We start from the raw sequence: 20,888 nt of genomic DNA on the forward strand, positions 1-20,888 counted from the left end.
CGATGCAAACTATTCCCTAAAGAACCCCTACGACCAGCCACATCCTCCACCGCTATATTCATCATCGCACCCGCAATTGCCCTAACCTTAGCTCTCACAGTATGAAGCCCCCACTCATACCATATCCCCTCATCAACATAAACCTAGGAGTACTATTCATGCTAGCAATATCCAACCTAACCGTCTACTTTATCCTATGATGCGGCTGAGCTTCCAACTCAAAATACGCACTATTTGGAGTTCTCTGAGCAGTAGCACAATCTCATACGAAGTAACACTAGCCATCATCCTCCTATCAGTACTCCAATAAACGGCTCCTTTACCGTATCCACACTAACTACCACACAAGAACAACTATGACTATTTTTTTCCTTCATGACCATTAACCATAATATGATTCATTTCTACCCTAGCAGAAACTAACCGGGCCCCCTTCGACCTAACAGGAGAATCAGAACTCGTATCCGGCTTCAATGTGGAATATGCAGCAGGCCATTTCGCCCTATTCTTCCTAGCAGAATATGCCAACATCATCATAATAAATATATTCACAACTATCCTCTTTCTAGGAGCATTCTACGACCCCTACACACCAGAACTACACACAACAAACCTCATTCTCAAAACACTACTACTCACAATATCTTTCCTATGAATTCGAGCATCCGACCCCGGATTCCGATATGATCAACTAATACACCTACTCTGAAAAAATTTCCTCCAACACTAGCCCTCTGTATATGACACGTCTCACTACCCATTATAACAACAGGCATCCCCTCTCAAACATAAAAGATAAGAAATATGTCTGACAAAAGAGTTACTTTGATAGAGTAAATAATAGAGGTTCAAACCCTCTTATTTCTAAAATAATAAGAATCTAACCTACCCCTAAGAATTCAAAATTCTCCGTGCTACCATGTCATACTATAATCTAAAGTAAGGTCAGCCCATTCATCCTCATCATTATCCTAATAATCCTCATCCTAGGAAAATAATCGTAACTATTAGCTCCCACTGACTATTCGCCCGAATTGCACTAGAAATAAATACAATAGCCATCATCCTCATCATAATAAAAAAATGCTAACCCCCGAGCCACAGAAGCCTCAACTAAATATTTCCTAACACAAACCACCGCATCCACACTACTCATACTGGCAGTTGTCATTAACCTAATACATTCCGGCCAATGAACCATCACAAAATTATTCAACCCAACAGCATCCATCCTACTAACAGTGGCCCTACCTATTAAACTAGGACTATCCCCCTTCCACTTCTGAGTACCAGAGGTGTCCCCCTAACTACAAGCCTAATCCTACTTACATGACAAAAATTTGCACCCCTTTCAATCCTCTATCAAATCGCACCATCAATTAATCTACACCTAATATTAACTCTCTCTACTCTGTCCTAATCGGAGGATGAGGCGGACTAAACCAAACGCAACTCCGAAAGATTATAGCCTACTCATCAATCGCCAACATAGGATGAATAACAACTATCCTACTATACAACCCAACCCTGACTTTACTAAATTTACTAATCTACATCACAATAACTTTCACCATATTCATGTTATTCATCCAAAACTCAACCACCACCACACTATCATTATCCCAAACATGAAATATAATGCCTGTTATCACAACCCTCACCATACTCACCTTACTCTCCATAAGAGGACTTCCCCCACTTACAGGATTCATACCCAGATGAGTAATTATTCAAGAACTAACAAAAAACGAAATTCTTGTTATACCAACCTTCATAGCCATCACAGCACTACTCAATCTATATTTCTACATACACCTCGCCTACTCCACAGCAATAACTCTATTTCCCTCTACAAACAACATAAAAAGAAAATGACAATTTCACTCCACAAAACGAATAATCCTTCTACCAACAGCAATCGTATTATCCACAGTACTCTTACCTCTCACACCAACATTCTCCATCTTACTATAGGAGTTTAGGTTAAATCAGACCAAGAGCCTTCAAAGCCTTACGCAAGTATAATTTACTTAACCCCTGCCCAATAAGGATTGCAAGACTGTACCTTACATCAATTGAATGCAAATCAAACACTTTAAGCTAAATCCTCACTAGATTGGAGGCATACATCTCCCACGAACTTTTAGTTAACAGCTAAATACCCTAGTCAACTGGCTTCAATCTACTTCTCCCGCCACGAGATAAAAAAGCGGGAGAAGTCCCAGCAGTATTGAAGCTGCTTCCTTGAATTTGCAATTCAAAATGATAATTCACCACAGGACTTGGCAAAAAGAGGACTTTATCCCTGTCTTCAGATTTACAGTCTAATACCTACTCTGCCTTTTTACCTATGTTCATAAATCGCTGACTATTCTCAACAAAGACATTGATACCTTATACCTGTTATTTGGTGCCTGAGCAGGAATAGTAGGCACTGGCCTAAGCTTATTAATTCGCGCTGAACTAGGTTAACCTGGCAAACTAATCGGAGATGACCAAGTTTACAACGTACTAGTAACAGCCCATGCCTTCGTGATAATTTTTTTCATGGTCATACCTAATTGGTGGGTTCGGAAACTGACTAGTCCCTCTAATAATTGGGACACCTGACATAGCTTTTCCCCGTATAAATAACATAAGCTTCTGACTACTTCCTCCTTCCTTCCTACTACTAATAGCATCCTGAATAGCTGAAGCCGGCGCAGGCACGGGCTGAACTATATACCCCCTCTAGCCGGAAATCTAGCACATGCAGGAGCCTCAGTAGACCTTACCATTTTCTCTCTACATCTAGCCGGCATATCCTCAATCCTTGGAGCCATCAGTTTCATTACAACCTTTTTTAATATAAAAACACCCGCTATAACCCAGTACCAAACACCCCTCTTCGTATGATCAGTCCTAGTTACAGTACTATTACTCTTATTATCACTACCAGTCCTAGCAGCCGGAATTACCATACTGTTGCTGACCGAAACTTAAACAACCTTTTTGGATCCCGCAGGAGGAGGCGACCCAATCCTCTACTAACACTTATTTTGATTCTTTGGTCACCCCAAAGTATATATTGTGATCTTACCTGGCTTCGGAATAATTTCATATATTGTAACCTCAGGGAAAAAAGAACCTTTCGGATATATAGGAATAGTTTGAGCTATGGTTTCTATTGGGTTCCTAGGCTTTATCATATTGGCTCATCATATATTCACAGTTGGTATAGACGTAGATACACGAGCATACTTTACATCAGCCACTATAATTATTGCTATCCCCACAAGAGTAAAGGTCTTTAGTTGACTAGCAACACTTCACGGAGGGAATATTAAGTGATCTCCCGCTCTAATATGAGCCCTAGGTTTTATTTTCCTATTTACAGTAGGCGGCCTAACTAGCATCATCCTAGCTAACTCATCACTAGATATTGTTCTCCACGATATCTACTACGTAGTCTCCCACTTTCGCTACGTACCTTCAATAGGAGATGTCTTCGCCATCATAGGGGGGTTTGTCCACTGATTCCCACTAATTTCAGGATATACACTCAACCCAACAGGAACAAAAATCCACTTTATAATTACATATGTAGGTGTAAACCTAACATTCTTCCCGCAACACTTCCTAGGCCTATCCGGTATACCTCGACGATACTCCAACTACCCAGACACCTATACATGAAACACTATCTCATCAATAGGCTCTTTCATCTCACTGACAGCAGTTATACTAATAATTTTCATCATCTGAGAAACATTCACATCCAAACGAGAGGTATTAACAGTAGACCTCACCTCCACAAACCATGAATGACTAAAAGGGTGTCCTCCACCATACCATACATTTGAAAAACCAGCATACGTCAACCCAAAATGGTCAAGATAAGAAGGAATCGAACCCCTCTAATAGGTTTCAAGCAAATACCAAAAAACCACTAATGTCTTTCTTTATAAATGAGATATTAGTAAAGCCTTACATAACTTTGTCAAAGGTAAATCACATGTGAAAATCCTGTATATCTCCATGGCATATCCCTTCCAAGTAGGCTTCCAAGACGCAACATCACCTATTACAGAAGAACTCCTACACTTTCATGATCACACATTAATAATCGTTTTCCTAATTAGCTCTATAGTCCTCTACATTATCACCCTAATACTTACAACTAAACTAACACACATACAATAGACGCCCAAGAAGTAGAAATTATTTGAACCATCCTCCCAGCCATCATCTTAATCCTAATCGCCCTGCCCTCCTTACGAATTCTCTACATAATAGACGAAATCAATAATCCCTCTCACCGTAAAAATAGGACACCAGTGATACTGAAGTTATGAATACACCGACAATGAAGACCTAAACTTCGACTCCTACATAATTCCAACCTCAGACCTAAAACCGAGAACTACGATTACTAGAAGTGGACAATCGAATGAGCCTACCCATACAAATAACAATCTGAATATTAGTCTCCTCCGAAGACGTACTACACTCATGAGCTGTCCCCTCCCTAAGCCTAAAAACAGATGCAATCCCTGGACGCCTAAACCAAACAACTTTAATATCAACACGACCAGGTCTATTCTACGGACAGTGTTCAGAAATCTGTGGCTCAAATCACAGCTTCATACCAATCGTTCTCGAACTAGTTCGCCTAGAGAACTTTGAAAAATGATCTGCTATATAACTATAACTATATATATAACTATAACTATAACCTCATTAAGAAGCTAAACTAGCGTTAACTTTTTTAGTTAAAGGTTGAGAGCCGTAAAATTCCCCTTAATGACATGCCACAACTGGATACATCAACATGACTCCTTACTATCCTATCTATATTCCTAACCCTCTTCACACTATTCCAGCTAAAAATTTCAAAACATTTCTCCCCCTACCCCAAATTGACACACACCAAATTACAACAATCTTGAAACATCACATGAACGAAAATCTATTTACCCCTTTCACAGTCCCAATAATACTAGGTATCCCTATCACCACTCTAATCATTATATTCCCCACTATATTATTCCCAACACCAAATCGACTAATTAACAATCGCACAGTTTCCATCCAACAATGATTAACCAAACTTACCTCAAAACAACTAATCAATACACAAAACCTCAAAGGACAAACCTGATCACTCTCATCTCACTTCTCCTATTTATTGTCTCTACACATCTTGGAACATCACCCCACTCATTTACACCTACCACCCAACTCTCAATAAATTTAAGAATAGCTATTCCTCTATGAGCTGGTATCGTTATTACAGGTTTCCGCAATAAGGCAAAAATATCCTTAGCCCACCTTCTACCACAAGGTATACCTACCTTCCTACTTATTCAACCAGTAGCACTAGCCGTACGACTAACCGCCATTACAGCAGGCCACTTATTACATCTAATTGGAAAAACAACTCTCAAACTAATAAGTACCAGCCTATTCACAGCCCTCATCACATTCACTATCCTCACTCTATTAACCATCCTCGAATTCGCTGTCTCCTTAATTCAAGCCTACGTATTCACTCTACTAGTAAGCCTATATTTGCATGACAATACATAATGACCCACAAAACCCATTCATACCACATAGTAAATCCCAGTCCTTGACCCCTTACAGGAGCTCTCTCAGCACTTCTTATAACATCGGGCCTAATCATATGGTTCCACTTCAACTCAATAACCCTGCTAGTTTTAAGCTTACTAACAAATATTTTAACAATATATCAATGATGACGAGATATTATCCGAGAAAGCACTTTCCAAGGCCACCACACACCAACTGTCCAAAAAGGACTTCTATATGGAATAATCTTATTTATCCTATCAGAAGTCCTATATTTTACAGGATTTTTCTGAGCCTTTTACCACTCAAGCCTTGTCCCCACTCCTGAACTAGGCAGATGCTGACCACCAACAGGTATCCACCCTCTAAATCCTCTAGAAATTCCACTTCTCAATACCTCTGTGTTACTAGCCTCTGTTGTATCTATCACTTGAGCGCATCACAGTCTCATAGACGGAAACCACAAACACATACTTGAAGCTCTTTTCATCACAATCATGTTCGGCCTTTATTTCACCCTACTCCAAGCATCAGAATACTATGAAGCCCCATTCACCATCGCAGACGGAATCTACGGATCCACTTTCTTTGTAGCCGCAGGCTTCCATGGACTACACATCATCATCGGATCCACTTTTCTCATTGTTTGCTTTATACGCCAAATAAAATTCCACTTTACTTCAAGCCACCACTTCGGCTTCGAAGCCGCTGCTTGATACTGACACTTCGTAGACGTATGACTATTTCTCTATGTATCTATCTATTAATAAGGTTCATAGTCCTTTTAGTATTAACAAGTACAACTGACTTCCAGTTAGTTTCGGTGCACCCCGAAAAAGAACAATAAACGTCCTACTAACACTACTAACAAATACAACTCTAGCCTTACTATTTGTATTTATCGCTTTTTGACTACCTCAGCTAAACGTGTACGCAGAAAAAACAAGCACCTACGAATGTGGTTTTGACCCAATAGGATCTGCTCGCCTACCTTTCTCCATAAAATTCTTCCTAGTAGCAATTACCTTTCTTCTCTTTGACTTACAAATCGCCCTCCTACTTCCCTTACCCTGAGCAACCCAAACAGACAACCTAAAAATAATACTCACAATGACCTTATTCTTAATCTCTACTAGCAGCTAGCTTAGTTTACGAATGAACACAAAAGGGCTTAGAATGAGACAAATATGGTACCTAGTTTAAAATAAAACAAGTGGTTTCGACTCACTAGACTGTGATCCAAACACAAATACCAAGTGTCTCTAATCCATATAAATATCCTAGTAGCCTTCACCTTACGGGATTACGGGATTATTAATATACCGATTCCACCTCATATCCGCACTACTCTGCTTAGAGGGCGTAATACTATCACTATTCATTCTGTCAGCCCTCACAATCCTAAACTCACACTTCACCCTAGCCAGCATGATACCAATTATTCTCCTACTATTTGCAGCCTGAGAAGCAGCCATCGGACTAACCCTACTAGTCATAATCTCCAACACATCCAGCAGTGACTACGTACAAAATCATTATCTCCAATCTAAAATTCATCATTCCTACCATCATACTGATACCCCTAACTTGATTATCAAAAAACAACTCTACACACCACCAGACGTGAACCTGCCCACTAGAGAGACAATATCCATCCTCATCCACCACAACACAGGTACTAGTCCCCTCCACCAGGAAGCTTACACAACCCACTGAACCAACCTTAGCCACTGGAGACAGACATAAAAAACAGGAGGAACTACGAACCTGCAGCCTGCAAAAAGGAGACCCCAAACACAGTAAGATAAGCAAAATGAGAAAACAGAAAAACACACAGCAGATAAAGGAACAAGATAAAAATGCACCAGACCTAACAAATGAAGAGGAAATAGGCAGTCTACCTGAAAAAGGATTCAGAATAATGATAGTAAGGTTGATCCGAAATCTTGGAGATAGAATGGACAATAGAATGGACAAAATGCAAGAATCAGTTAACAAGGACCTAGAAGAACTAAAGATGAAACAAGCAACGATGAACAACACAATAAATGAAATTAAAAATACTCTAGATGGGATCAATAGCAGAATAACTGAGGCAGAAGAACGGATAAGTGACCTGGAAGATAAAATAACTACTGCAGAGCAGAATAAAGAAAAAAGAATGAAAAGAACTGAGGACAGTCTCAGAGACCTCTGGGACAACATTAAACGCACCAACATTCGAATTATAGGGGTTCCAGAAGAAGAAGAGAAAAAGAAAGGGACTGAAAAGATATTTGAAGAGATTATAGTTGAAAACTTCCCTAATATGGGAAAGGAAATAGTTAATCAAGTCCAGGAAGCACAGAGAGTCCCATACAGGATAAATACAAGGAGAAATACGCCAAGACACATATTAATCAAACTGTCAAAAATTAAATACAAAGAAAGCATATTTAAAGCAGCAAGGGAAAAACAACAAATAACACATAAGGGAATCCCCATAAGGTTAACAGCTGATCTCTCAGCAGAAACCCTACAAGCCAGAAGGGAGTGGCAGGACATACTGAAAGTGATGAAGGAGAAAAACCTGCAGCCAAGACTACTCTACCCAGCAAGGATCTCATTCAGATTTGATGGAGAAATTAAAAGCTTTACAGACAAGCAAAAGCTGAGAGAGTTCAGCACCACCAAACCAGCTTTACAACAAATGCTAAAGGATCTTCTCTAGGCCAGAAACACAAGAGAAGGAAAAGACCTATAATAACAAACCCAAAACAATTTAGAAAATGGGAATAGGAACATACATATCGATAATTACCTTAAATGTAAATGGACTAAATGCTCCCACCAAAAGACACAGATTAGCTGAATGGATACAAAAACAAGACCCTTATATATGTTGTCTACAATAGACCCACTTCAGACCTAGAGACACATACAGACTGAAAGTAAGGGGATGGAAAAAGATATTCCATGCAAATGGAAACCAAAAGAAAGCTGGAGTAGCAATTCTCATATCAGACAAAATAGACTTTAAAATCAGGACTATTAAAAGAGACAAAGAAGGACACTACATAATGATCAAGGGATCGATCCAAGAAGAAGATATAACAATTGTAAATATTTATGCACCCAACATAGGACCACCTCAATACATAAGGCAAATACTAACAGCCATAAAAGGGGAAATCGACAGTAACACATTCATAGTAGGGGACTTAAACACCCCACTTTCACCCATGGACAGATCATGCAAAATGAAAATAAGGAAACACAAGCTTTAAATGATACATTAAACAAGATGGACTTAATTGATATTTATAGGACACTCCATCCAAAAACAACAGAATACACATTTTTCTCAAGTGCTCATGGAACATTCTCCAGGATAGATCATATCTTGGGTCACAAATCAAGCCTTGGTAAATTTAAGAAAATTGAAATTGTATCAAGTATCTTTTCTGACCACAAAGCCATGAGACTAGATATCAATTACAGGAAAAGATCTGTAAAAAATACAAACACATGGAGGCTAAACAATACACTACTTAATAATGAAGTGATCACTGAAGAAATCAAAGAGGAAATCAAAAATTACCTAGAAACAAATGACAATGGAGACACAACGACCCAAAACCTGTGAGATGCAGGAAAAGCAGTTCTAAGGGGGAAGTTTATAGCAATACAAGCCCACCTTAAGAAGCAGGAAACATCTCGAATAAACAAACTAACCTTGCACCTCAAGCAGTTAGAGAAAGAAGAACAAAAAAACCCCAAAGCTAGCTGAAGGAAAGAAATCATAAAAATCAGATCAGAAATAAATGAAAAAGAAATGAAGGAAACAATAGCAAAGATCAATAAAACTAAAAGCTGGTTCTTTGAGAAGATAACAAAATAGATAAACCACTAGCCAGACTCATCAAGAAAAAAAGGGAGAAGACTCAAATCAATAGAATTAGAAATGAAAAAGGAGAGGTAACAACTGACACTGCAGAAATAAAAGAGATCATGAGAGATTACTACAAGCAACTCTATGCCAATAAAATGGACAATCTGGAAGAAATGGACAAATTCTTAGAAATGCACAACCTGCCAAGACTGAATCAGGAAGAAAGAGAAAATATGAATAGACCAATCACAAGCACTGAAATTGAAACTGTGATTAAAAATCTTCCAACAAAGAAAAGCCCAGGACAAGATGGCTTCACAGGCGAATTCTATCAAACATTTAGAGAAGAGCTAACACCTATCCTTCTGAAACTCTTCCAAAATATAGCAGAGAGAGGAACACTCCCAAACTCCTTCTACGAGGCCACCATCACCTTGATACCAAAACCAGGCAAGGATGTCACAAAGAAAGAAAACTACAGACCAATATCACAGATGAACATAGATGCAAAAATCCTCAACAAAATACTAGCAAACAGAATCCAACAGCACATTAAAAGGATCATACACCATGATCAAGTGGGGTTTATTCCAGGAATGCAAGGATTCTTCAATATACGCAAATCTATCAATGTGATAAACCATATTAACAAATTGAAGGAGAAAAACCATATGATCATCTCAATAGATGCAGAGAAAGCTTTTGACAAAATTCAACACCCATTTATGATATAAACCCTGCAGAAAGTAGGCATAGAGGGAACTTTCCTCAACATAATAGAGGCCATATATGACAAAACCACAACCAACATCGTCCACAGTGGTGAAAAACTGAAACCATTTCCACTAAGATCAGGAACAAGACAAGGTTGCCCACTCTCACCACTTTTATTCGACATAGTTTTGGAAGTTTTCTCCACAGCAACAAGAGAAGAAAATGAAATAAAAGGACTCAAATCGGGAAAGAAGTAAAGCTGTCACTTTTTGCAAATGACATGATACTATATATAGAAAAGCCTAAAGATGCTACCAGAAAACTACTAGAGCTAATCAATGAATTTGGTAAAGTGGCAGGATACAAAATTAATGCACAGAAATCTCTGGCATTCCTATATACTAATGATGAAAAATCTGAAAGTGAAATCAAGAAAACACTCCCATTTACCATTGCAACAAAAAGAATAAAATATCTAGGAATAAACCTACCTAAGGAGACAAAAGACCTGTATGCAGAAAATTATAAGACACTGATGAAAGAAATTAAAGATGGTACAAATAGATGGAGAGATATACCATGTTCTTGGATTGGAAGAATCAACATTGTGAAAATGATTCTACTACCCAAAGCAATCTATAGATTCAATGCAATCCCTATCAAACTACCACTGGCATTTTTCACAGAACTAGAACAAAAAATTTTGCAATTTGTATGGAAACACAGAAGACCCCGAATAGCCAAAGCAATCTTGAGAACAAAAAAAGGAACTGGAGGAATCAGGCTCCCTGACTTCAGACTATACTACAAAGCTACAGTTATCAAGACGGTATGGTACTGGCACAAAAACAGAAAGATAGACCAATGGAACAGGATAGAAAGCGCAGAGATAAACCCATGCACATATGGACACCTTATCTTTGATAAAGGTGGCAGGAATGTACACTGGAGAAAGGACAGCCTCTTCAATAAGTGGTGCTGGGAAAACTGGACAGGTACATGTAAAAGTATGAGATTAGATCACTCCCTAACACCATACACAAAAATAAGCTCAAAATGGATTAAAGACCTAAATATAAGGCCAGAAACTATCAAACTCTTAGAGGAAAACATAGGCAGAACACTCTATGACATAAATCACAGCAAGATTCTTTCTGACCCACCTCCTAGAGTAATGGAAATAAAAACAAAAATAAACAAATGGGACCTAATGAACCTTCAAAGCTTTTGCACAGCAAAGGAAACCATAAACAAGACCAAAAGACAACCCTCAGAATGGGAGAAAATATTTGCAAATGAAGCAACCGACAAAGGATTAATCTCCAAAATTTACAAGCAGTTCATGCAGCTCAATAACAAAAAACCAAACAACCCAATCCAAAAATGGGCAGAAGACCTAAATAGACATTTCTCCGAAGAAGATATACAGACTGCCAACAAACACATGAAAGAATGCTCAACATCATTAATCATTAGAGAAATGCAAATCAAAACTACAGTGAGATATCATCTCACACCAGTCAGAATGGCCATCATCAAAAAATCTAGAAACAATAAATGCTGGAGAGGGTGTGGAGAAAAGGGAACCCTCTTGCACTGCTGGTGGGAATGTGAATTGGTTCAGCCACTATGGAGAACAGTATGGAGGTTCCTTAAAAACCTACAACTAGAACTACCATATGACCCAGCAATCCCACTACTGGGCATATACCCTGAGAAAACCGAAATTCAAAAAGAGTCATGTACCAATACGTTCATTGCAGCTCTATTTACAATAGCCCGGAGATGGAAACAACCTAAGTGCCCATCATCGGATGAATGGATAAAGAAGATGTGGCACATATATACAATGGAATATTAGCCATAAAAAGAAACGAAATTGAGCTATTTGTAATGAGGTGGATAGACCTAGAGTCTGTCATACACAGTGAAGTAAGTCAGAAAGAGAAAGACAAATACCGTATGCTAATACATATATATGGAATTTAAGAAAAAAAAATGTCATGAAGAACCTAGGGGTAAGGCAGGAATAAAGACGCAGACCTCCTAGAGAACGGACTTGGGGTTATGGGGAGGGGGAAGTGTGAGCAGTGACGGGGCGAGGGAGAGTCATGGACATGTATACACTAACAAACGTAGTAAGATAGATAGCTAGTGGGAAGCAGCCGCAAGGCACAGGGATATTGGCTCGGTGCTTTGTGACAGCCTGGAGGGGTGGGATGGGGAACGTGGGAGGGAGGGAGACGCAAGAGGGAAGAGATATGGGAACATATGTATATGTATAACTGATTCACTTTGTTACAAAGCAGAAACTAACACACCATTGTAAAGCAATTATACCCCAATAAAGATGTTAAAAAAAAAAAAAAACTATCTGAATTAATACCACAACCCACAGTTTACTAATCAGCTTTACAAGCCTAATCTTAATCAATTCATCGACAACCGTCTCAATTACTCTCTAATATTATTCTCCGACCCCCTTTCCACACCACTCCTCACAATATGACTCCTTCCCTTAATACTAATAGCAAGCCAGTCCAACCTTCTCATAGAACCACTCGTCTGAAAAAAACTTTACAATACTAGTTACATTACAAACTCTTCTAATTATAACATTCACTGCCACAGAACTAATCTTATTCTACATCATATTTGAAGCTACAGTAATCCCCACTCTCATCATTATTACCCGCTGAGGTAACCAAACAGAACGACTCAATGGAGGACTCTACTTCCTATTTTACACACTTATATCACTCCACTTACTAGTAGCACTAACATACTTACAAAACACATCAGGATCTCTAAATTTTCTATTATTACAACACTGAGCCCAACCACTATCCACCTCCTGATCCAACATCCTCATATGATTAGCCTGCATAATAGCTTTTCCAGTAAAAATACCCCTCTACGGACTACATCTTTGACTACCGAAAGCACACGTAGAAGCCCCCATCTCAGGTTCAATAGTCCTTGCAGCTGCACTACTAAAACTTTGAGGCTATGGCATATTACGAATTACATCAATTCTTAACCCTCCAATAGAACATATAGCTTACCCTTTTTTCATGCTGTCCTTATGAGGAATAATCATAACCAGCTCCATCTGTTGACATCAAACAGACCTAAAGTCACACATCGCATACGCTTCAGTCAGCAACATGGCACTTGTTATCGCAGCTATCCTCATCCAAACCCCCTGAAGCTACATAGGAGCTACAGCTCTAATAATCGCCCATGGCCTTACATCCTCTATATTATTCTGTCTAGCAAACTCGAACTATGAACGAATCCATAGCCGAACCAGAATCCTAGCACGAGGCCTACAAATCTTTCTCCCACTAATAGCGACCCGATGAGTACTAGCAAGCCTAACAAATCTCGCTCTACTCCTTACCATCAACCTAATCGGAGAACTACTTGTAATTATATCAGCTTTCTCATGATCAAACCTCACTATTATCCTAATAGGAAGAAATATTGTAATCACAGCTCTCTACTCCCTATATATGTTAATCACGACACAACGCGGCAAACATACCATATCAACAACCTCACCCCCTGTTTCACACGAGAACACGCCTTAATAGCCCTACACATTATTCCCTTACTACTCCTATCGCTAAACCTCAAAATCATCTTAGGACCTCTTTATTGTAAATATAGTTTAAAGAGAACACTAGTTTTTGAAGCTAGTAATAGAAGATCAAAACTTCTTACTGAAAAAGTACTGCAAGAACTGTTAACTCAAACCCCCACACCTAACAATGTGGCTTTTTCAAACTTTTAAAGGATAACAGTTATCCATTTGTCTTAGGAAACAAAAAATTGGTGCAACTCCAAATAAAAGTAATAAGCCTATTTACTTCCTCGGCTTTACTCACATTACTAATATTAACTGCCCCATCATAATATCTAACACAAACCTCTACAAAAGCAGCAAGTACCAACACTATGTAAAAAAACATTACCCTTTCCGCCTTCATCACTAGCGTGATCCCAATAATAAAATTTCTTCACACAAACCAAGAAGCATTCATTTCAAACTGACACTGAATTACCATCCAAACTCTTAAACTATCACTTAGCTTCAAAATAGACTACTTTTCACTCATATTCATACCCGTACTACTACCCGTAGTATTCTATCATGGAATTCTCAATATGATATATACACTCTGACCCCCACATCAACCAATTCTTCAAATACCTACTTATCTGCCTCATCATTATACTCATCCTCGTTACAGCTAACAATCTCTTAACTCTTCATTGGATGAGTAGGAGTAGGTATTATATCCTTCTTGCTAATTGGCTGATGATTCGGACGGACAGACGCAAATACAGCCGCCCTTCAAGCAATCTTATATAATCTCATCGGAGATATCGGATTCCTCATATCAATAGCATGATTTTTATTTAACATAAACGCATGAGACTTACAACAAATTTTCATACTCAACCAAAACTCCTCAAATCTTCGCCTCATAGGACTCATTAGCCGCAGCTGGAAAATCAGCCCGATTTGGACTACACCCCTGACTCCCTTCAGCAATAGAAGGTCCCAGCCCAGTCTCAGCTTTACTCCACTGAAGCACAATAGTCGTAGCAGGGATTTTCCTACTTATCCGTTTCTACCCGTTAATGGAGAATAACAAACCCATTCAAACAATAACCCTTACTCTATGTGCCCTCACCACTTTATTCATAGCCATTTGTGCCCTCACCCAAAACGACATCAAAAAAATTATTGCTTTCTCCACCTCCAGCCAACTTGGCCTAATAATAGTAACAATTGGTATTAACCAGCCTTACCTGGCGTTTCTACACATTTGCACACACGCCTTTTTCAAAGCCATATTATTCTTATGATATGGCTCCATCATTCATAATCTAAACAATGAACAAGACAGTCGAAAAATAGGAAGGCTATACAAAACCCTTCCCTTCACCACAACCGCCCTTATCATTGGCTGTTTAGCACTCACAGGAATACCATCCCTCACAGGATTCTACTCTAAAGACCCCATCATCGAAGCCGCCACTTCGTCTTATATCAACGCCTGAGCCCTATTACTAACCCTAACCGCTACCTCCCTCACAGCTATTTACAGCACTCGCATTATCTTCTTTACACTACTAGGACAACCTCGCTTCCCTCCCCTCATAAACATTAATGAAAATAACCACATATTAATCAACCCTGTCCGTATCAGGGTCAGCAGGGTGTGAAGTGGATGGAGGACAGGCTCATGACAGTCTGAGAAGAAAATTGCATTTTGTAGTTAAGCTAGACAAAGGACAGATGAAGGCAGGTTGATGGTGTATTATTGAAAACACTCGTTATATGATTAAATTTGGCTAAAGAATACACTGTTGTTTTCCAGGAGATGGTGTACAGTTTGAAATAAATTCAAATGTAGACCGTCTAACTACAAATTCCTCTCCCACTGAGCCAAACACTACTTTCACAGATTTCCAGACAGTATTTTTGGTTTGTATATACCAGAATAATGTGTTTTTATGATAAAATGGTCATTACCACTGAGCTAGATGCTCAGACTAGTGGCTCATGATTATCTCAGAGACTGGGCAGTGCTGAGTGAGCAATGGCAGTGTCTTTATCCAGGACCCAGACCCTCAACCGACTGTAAAGTTTCAGCTTGCCTCCCTAAAACAGTAAGCAACACACAACTACGTTCTCAGGCTCCATAGTTGCCATCTCATTCCATTCTTCTCTCAGATTGCAGTCTGGTTCGGGGTCTCTCAATTATTTCCAGACTGATCACTGGGTTATTTTTTCACGTGATAAATCTCATTATTTAGGTGTAGATTGCACCCGTTTAACTACCAGGGTATAATCTTATTTCCAAGTTGATAACATTTACAATTGACACCAGGGACCTTATTTCACTTCCCACATTTTTACATTTCTCCTTGCATAGTGATAGCATACATGTGAAATTTTGGCTATATATGAATTGCCCATGTCTGTGGTCTGTGTGCACATCCTTAAATAGTGAACTTTCTAACTGAATTTTCTCCTCCCTGCACTTTTCTCAGAATCCTCACCCCATCCTGGTCATTGTTATGCTGTGTTGCTTCAAACTGCAGTTCTTTTCAGACGCTCTCCCCATCCACTTTCCCATGTCCTACAATCTCTCAAGAATTTCCTTTTGCTTTCCCTGGCAGGGTAATGTCTCATCTGAAAAACTAACCCTGAAAGACCTTTCAGCATTATAAATAGCAATAAATAAACAGTGGAAGATATTTCTGAGCCATCTTGATCCCTTGTTTTTAAGAATCTGTACCTGTGTAGGCAATATATATATAATTTTTCATTTATTTATTTTTGCTGTGTTGGGTCTTCGTTTCTGTGTGAGGGCTTTCTCTAGTTGTGGCAAGCGGGGGCCACTCTTCGTGGTGCATGGGCCTCTCACTATCGCGGCCTCTATTGTTGCGTAGCACAGGATCCAGACACGCAGGCTCAGTAGCTGTGGTTCATGGGCCTAGTTACTCCATGGTATGTGGGATCCTCCCAGACCAGGACTCGAACCCGTGTCCCCTGCATTAGCAGGCAGACTCTCAACAACTGCGCCACCAGGGAAGCCCTAGGCAATATTTTTATGGCCTCTGGGATTCACGTGTGTGCTTTTGAGGTTTTTCATTAGTGCATGTTTTTTTCCTCCACCAAGCTGGAAATATTGGTGAACACTTCTTGCCTTCTTGTTTAAAAATGATTCTTTTTCAGCAATGCTCATACCTAGCTATGCCACCTGCACTGCAATGTACTTGATTCCATTAAGGAGTATCAATATTCACCTGCCAGAGTCACTTCTCTTTGCTGCATATTAACAACCCATGTTAATCTGTGTTAATATAAAATCTGATGTTGAGCAGAGCTTTTCCTGTACCAGCACACAACACACCAGACCCAAGAAGTAGGTATCTTTAATATTTAGTCTCCATTTTACCATTAAGGTAGAAGAGATGAGAGTTATTCTGCCCGAGGTTGAACTAGAATTACTCCTTAAAGGAAAAATAAATCTAACGGTTAAAAGTAGACCATAAAAATCGGATTTATCTGTTCAATTACTTGAAGGTATCATAAAATGGAAGATAAGTGATAATGTTATTAGTATAACTTTGAAGTAAATAATAGATTTTACCATGATGAGAGCCTGAGATTATTTATTTCTGTCCTTGTGTAAAGAACTTTTTTTTGAAGGAAGATTTGGGGTAGAGGAAAGGGGTATACCTCTTGGAGTCCCTAAAATCATAACGTGTGAGTGACAGATTTTATCAGTCAGTGAAAGCAGCCCTGCTGGGCAGATTACAGCTTTACACATATCACCAGTTATTGCAAATCAAGTGTTTCATGTGAAAATTCTTGGGTGGCCAGCTGTAATCTGTGAAGTGCCTCATCATGTAAGCAAAGCTGTGTTCTCTAGGATTAGCTTCTTATCATACTCATGAGTGTATTTGGGTACACAACCAAAAGGAATGTTAGGGTAAAAGTCGTGTGGAATGATGTGTGCTTGGGGAGTACTTATTAACCCTGGAGCAAGGTTATCACACTTCATTTCCTACCTTAATTGAAATGTATTTGACATATAATATTTTGTAAGTTTAACATATACAATGTATATATGGCAAAATGCTTCCATAATAATGTTAGGTAACACATCCTTCATGTCACATAATTACCATTTTTTCTTGTTATTGTGAAAACATTTAAAATCTACACTCACAGGATTTTAGGTATGTAACACAGTATTGCGACGTATAGTCATCATACCGTACTTTAGATTCCCAAAATTAATTCATCTTACATCTGAAAGTTTGTACTCTTTGATGAACATCTCCCCATTTCCCCCACCCTGCCTGGTAAATATCAATTTACTCTCTATTTTTAAATTGCACATATAAATGAGATCATACAGTATTTGTCTGACGTATTTCACTTAGCATAATAGCGTCCAAGTTCATCCATGTTGTTGCAAACGGCAAAATTTCATTTTTATGGCTGAGTAGTATTTAATATATATATATATGTATATATATATATATATATACACACACACACACACACACACACACATATGTATATACAGATACACCACAACTTCTTAAACTATTCATTTGTTGATGGACATCTAGCGTGCTTCCATATCTTGGCTACTGTAAATAGTGTTGCTATGAACATTGAAGTGCAGGTATCTCTTTGAATTATTGTTTTCATTTTTTTCAGATAAATACCCTGGAATCAAATTGCTGTGGTATATGTATTTTTAGCTTTTTGAGAAAACTCTATATTGTTTCCACAGTGACCACACCAATTATTCCCACCGACAGAGTACAAGGGTTCCCTTTTCTCCACATCTTCGCTATCACTTGTTATTTGTGGTCATTTTTTTTTGCGGTACGCGGGCCTCTCACTGCAGCGGCCTCTCCTGTTGCAGAGCACAGGCTCCGGACACGCAGGCCCAGCGGCCATGGTTCATGGGCCCAGCCGCTCTGCGGCACTTGGGATCTTCCCGGACCCGTGCAAGAACCTGAGTCCCCTGAATTGGCAGGTGGACTCTCAACCACTGCGCCATCAGGGAAATCCTGTCGTCATTTTAATAGCCATTCTGACGGGTTGAGGAAACATCTCATTGTGTCTTTAATTTGCATATCTCTAATGATTAATGGTGTTGAGCATATTTTCATGTGACTGTTAGCCAGCTGTATGTCTTCTTTGTAATAATGTCTTTTCATAGGTATCTTTATTTGTGTCATATTTTAGATTCCACATGTAAGTGATGGCATATGGCATTTGTCTTCCTCTTTCTCACTTCACATAGTATGATAATCTCTAGGTCCACCATGTTGCTGCAGATGGTGTTATTTCATTCTTTCTGATTGCTGAGTAATAGTCCACTGTGTGTGTGTGTGTGTGTGTGTGTGTGTGTGTGTGTGTGTGTGTGTGCAGTTTACTATTGTAAATAGCGCTGCAATGCTCATAGGGATGCATGCAACTTTTTAAATTATAGTTTTATCTGGGTATATGCCTAGGAGTGGGATTGCTAGATCATATGGTAAGTTTATTTTTAGTTTTTTGAGGAAACTTCCTACTGTTTTCCATGGGGGCTTCACCAATTTACACTCCCACCAAGAGTGTAGGAGAGTTTCCTTTTCTGTCCAACATTTATTGTTTGTAGACTATAATGTCTGTCTTTCTTGAGTTGTTTGTAAATTTTGGAAAGTAAGCCCTTGTCAGTCGCATGATTTGCAAATATTTTCACCCAGTCCGTATGTTGTATTTTCATTTTGTTTGTCATTTCCTTTGCTGTGCAAAAGCTTATATGTTTGACTAGGTACCATTCATTTATTTTTGCGTTTACTTCTATTCCCTTGAGAGACAAACCTAAGAAAACGGTACAATTTATGTCAGAGAATGGTTTGCCTATGTCCTCTTCTAGGAGTTTTCATGCCATATATTTAAGTCTTAAAACCATTTTGAGTTTATTTTTGTGTATGGTGAGGGTGTGTTCTAACTTCATGGATATACATGCAGCTGTCTAACATTTCCAACACCTCTTTTTGGTTTTTTTGCCATAATATGGTGTTTTGGTACAAGCAGCAATGCAAATCCAAAGGATGTAATTTAGAGGAAACTCTGTCCTGTCTATTCTCTAGGAACTAGAACAAGGAGAATGAGAGATGATTGTGGGTAAATCAAACCGTTTTCTCTTAATTACAGCTGAATAACGGAGCAAACTCCAATGGAAGGTTGTGATCTGCTTTTTTTTTTACATCTTTATTAGAGTATAATTGTTTTATAATGGTGTGTTAATTTCTGCTTTATAACAAAGTGAATCAGTTATACATATACATGTGTTCCAATTTCTCTTCCCTCTTGGGTCTCCCTCCCTCCCATCCTCCCTATCCCACCCCTCCAGGAGGTCACAAAGCCCCTAGTTGATCTCTCTGTGCTATGCGGCTGCTTCCCACTAGCTATCTACTTTACATTTGTTGGTGTATATATGTCCATGCCTTTCTCTCGCTTTGTCACAGGTGACACTTCCCCTCCGCATATCCTCAAGTCCATTCTCTAGAGGTGTGTGTCTTTATTCCTGTCTTACCTCTAGGTTGTCAATGACATTTTTTTCCTTAAATTCCATATATGTGTGTTAGCATATGGTATTTGTCTTTCTCTTTCTGACATACTTCACTCTGTATGACAGATTCTAAGTCCATCCACCTCACTACAAGTGACTCAATTTCCTTTCTTTCTGTGGCTAATATTCCATTGTATATATGTGCCACATATTCTTTATCCATTCATCTGATGTTCAAAAGATTTGAACATACCCTAGCAAACTTGTCATATATATGACCAATAAATCCATGGAAAGATCCTCAATAACAACCATTTGGGAAATGCAAATTAAACAACAATAAGTTACAACCTGACACCTCTATGACTGTTGGAGAAGTATTAAATATAGAGTAAACCCATGACCAACAGTTCCACTCTTAGGTATACTCTGAAGAAAACTGAAAACATATTGACACAAAATCTTGTACACAATGTTCCTAACAGCATTATTCATGATAGTGTAAAAGTAGATCAGACGAAATGTCTATCAAATGACAAATAGATTTTAAAAAATGCATATCCATACAACAGACTATTATTGAGCAATAAATAGGAATGAAGTACTGACATGTGCTACAGTGT

The 20,888-nt window shown here is 38.8% G+C and overlaps 1 protein-coding gene across 1 annotated transcript in view; it reads left to right on the forward strand.

Annotated features, from left to right (window-relative positions):
• GABRG3 (gamma-aminobutyric acid type A receptor subunit gamma3) overlaps positions 1-20,888 on the forward strand; it is a 630,845-nt gene that overhangs the window by 578,408 nt on the left and 31,549 nt on the right. The window lies entirely within an intron of this gene.

This window comes from Pseudorca crassidens, chromosome 1 (assembly GCF_039906515.1).
Source record: "Pseudorca crassidens isolate mPseCra1 chromosome 1, mPseCra1.hap1, whole genome shotgun sequence".
Lineage (NCBI taxonomy): Eukaryota > Metazoa > Chordata > Mammalia > Artiodactyla > Delphinidae > Pseudorca > Pseudorca crassidens.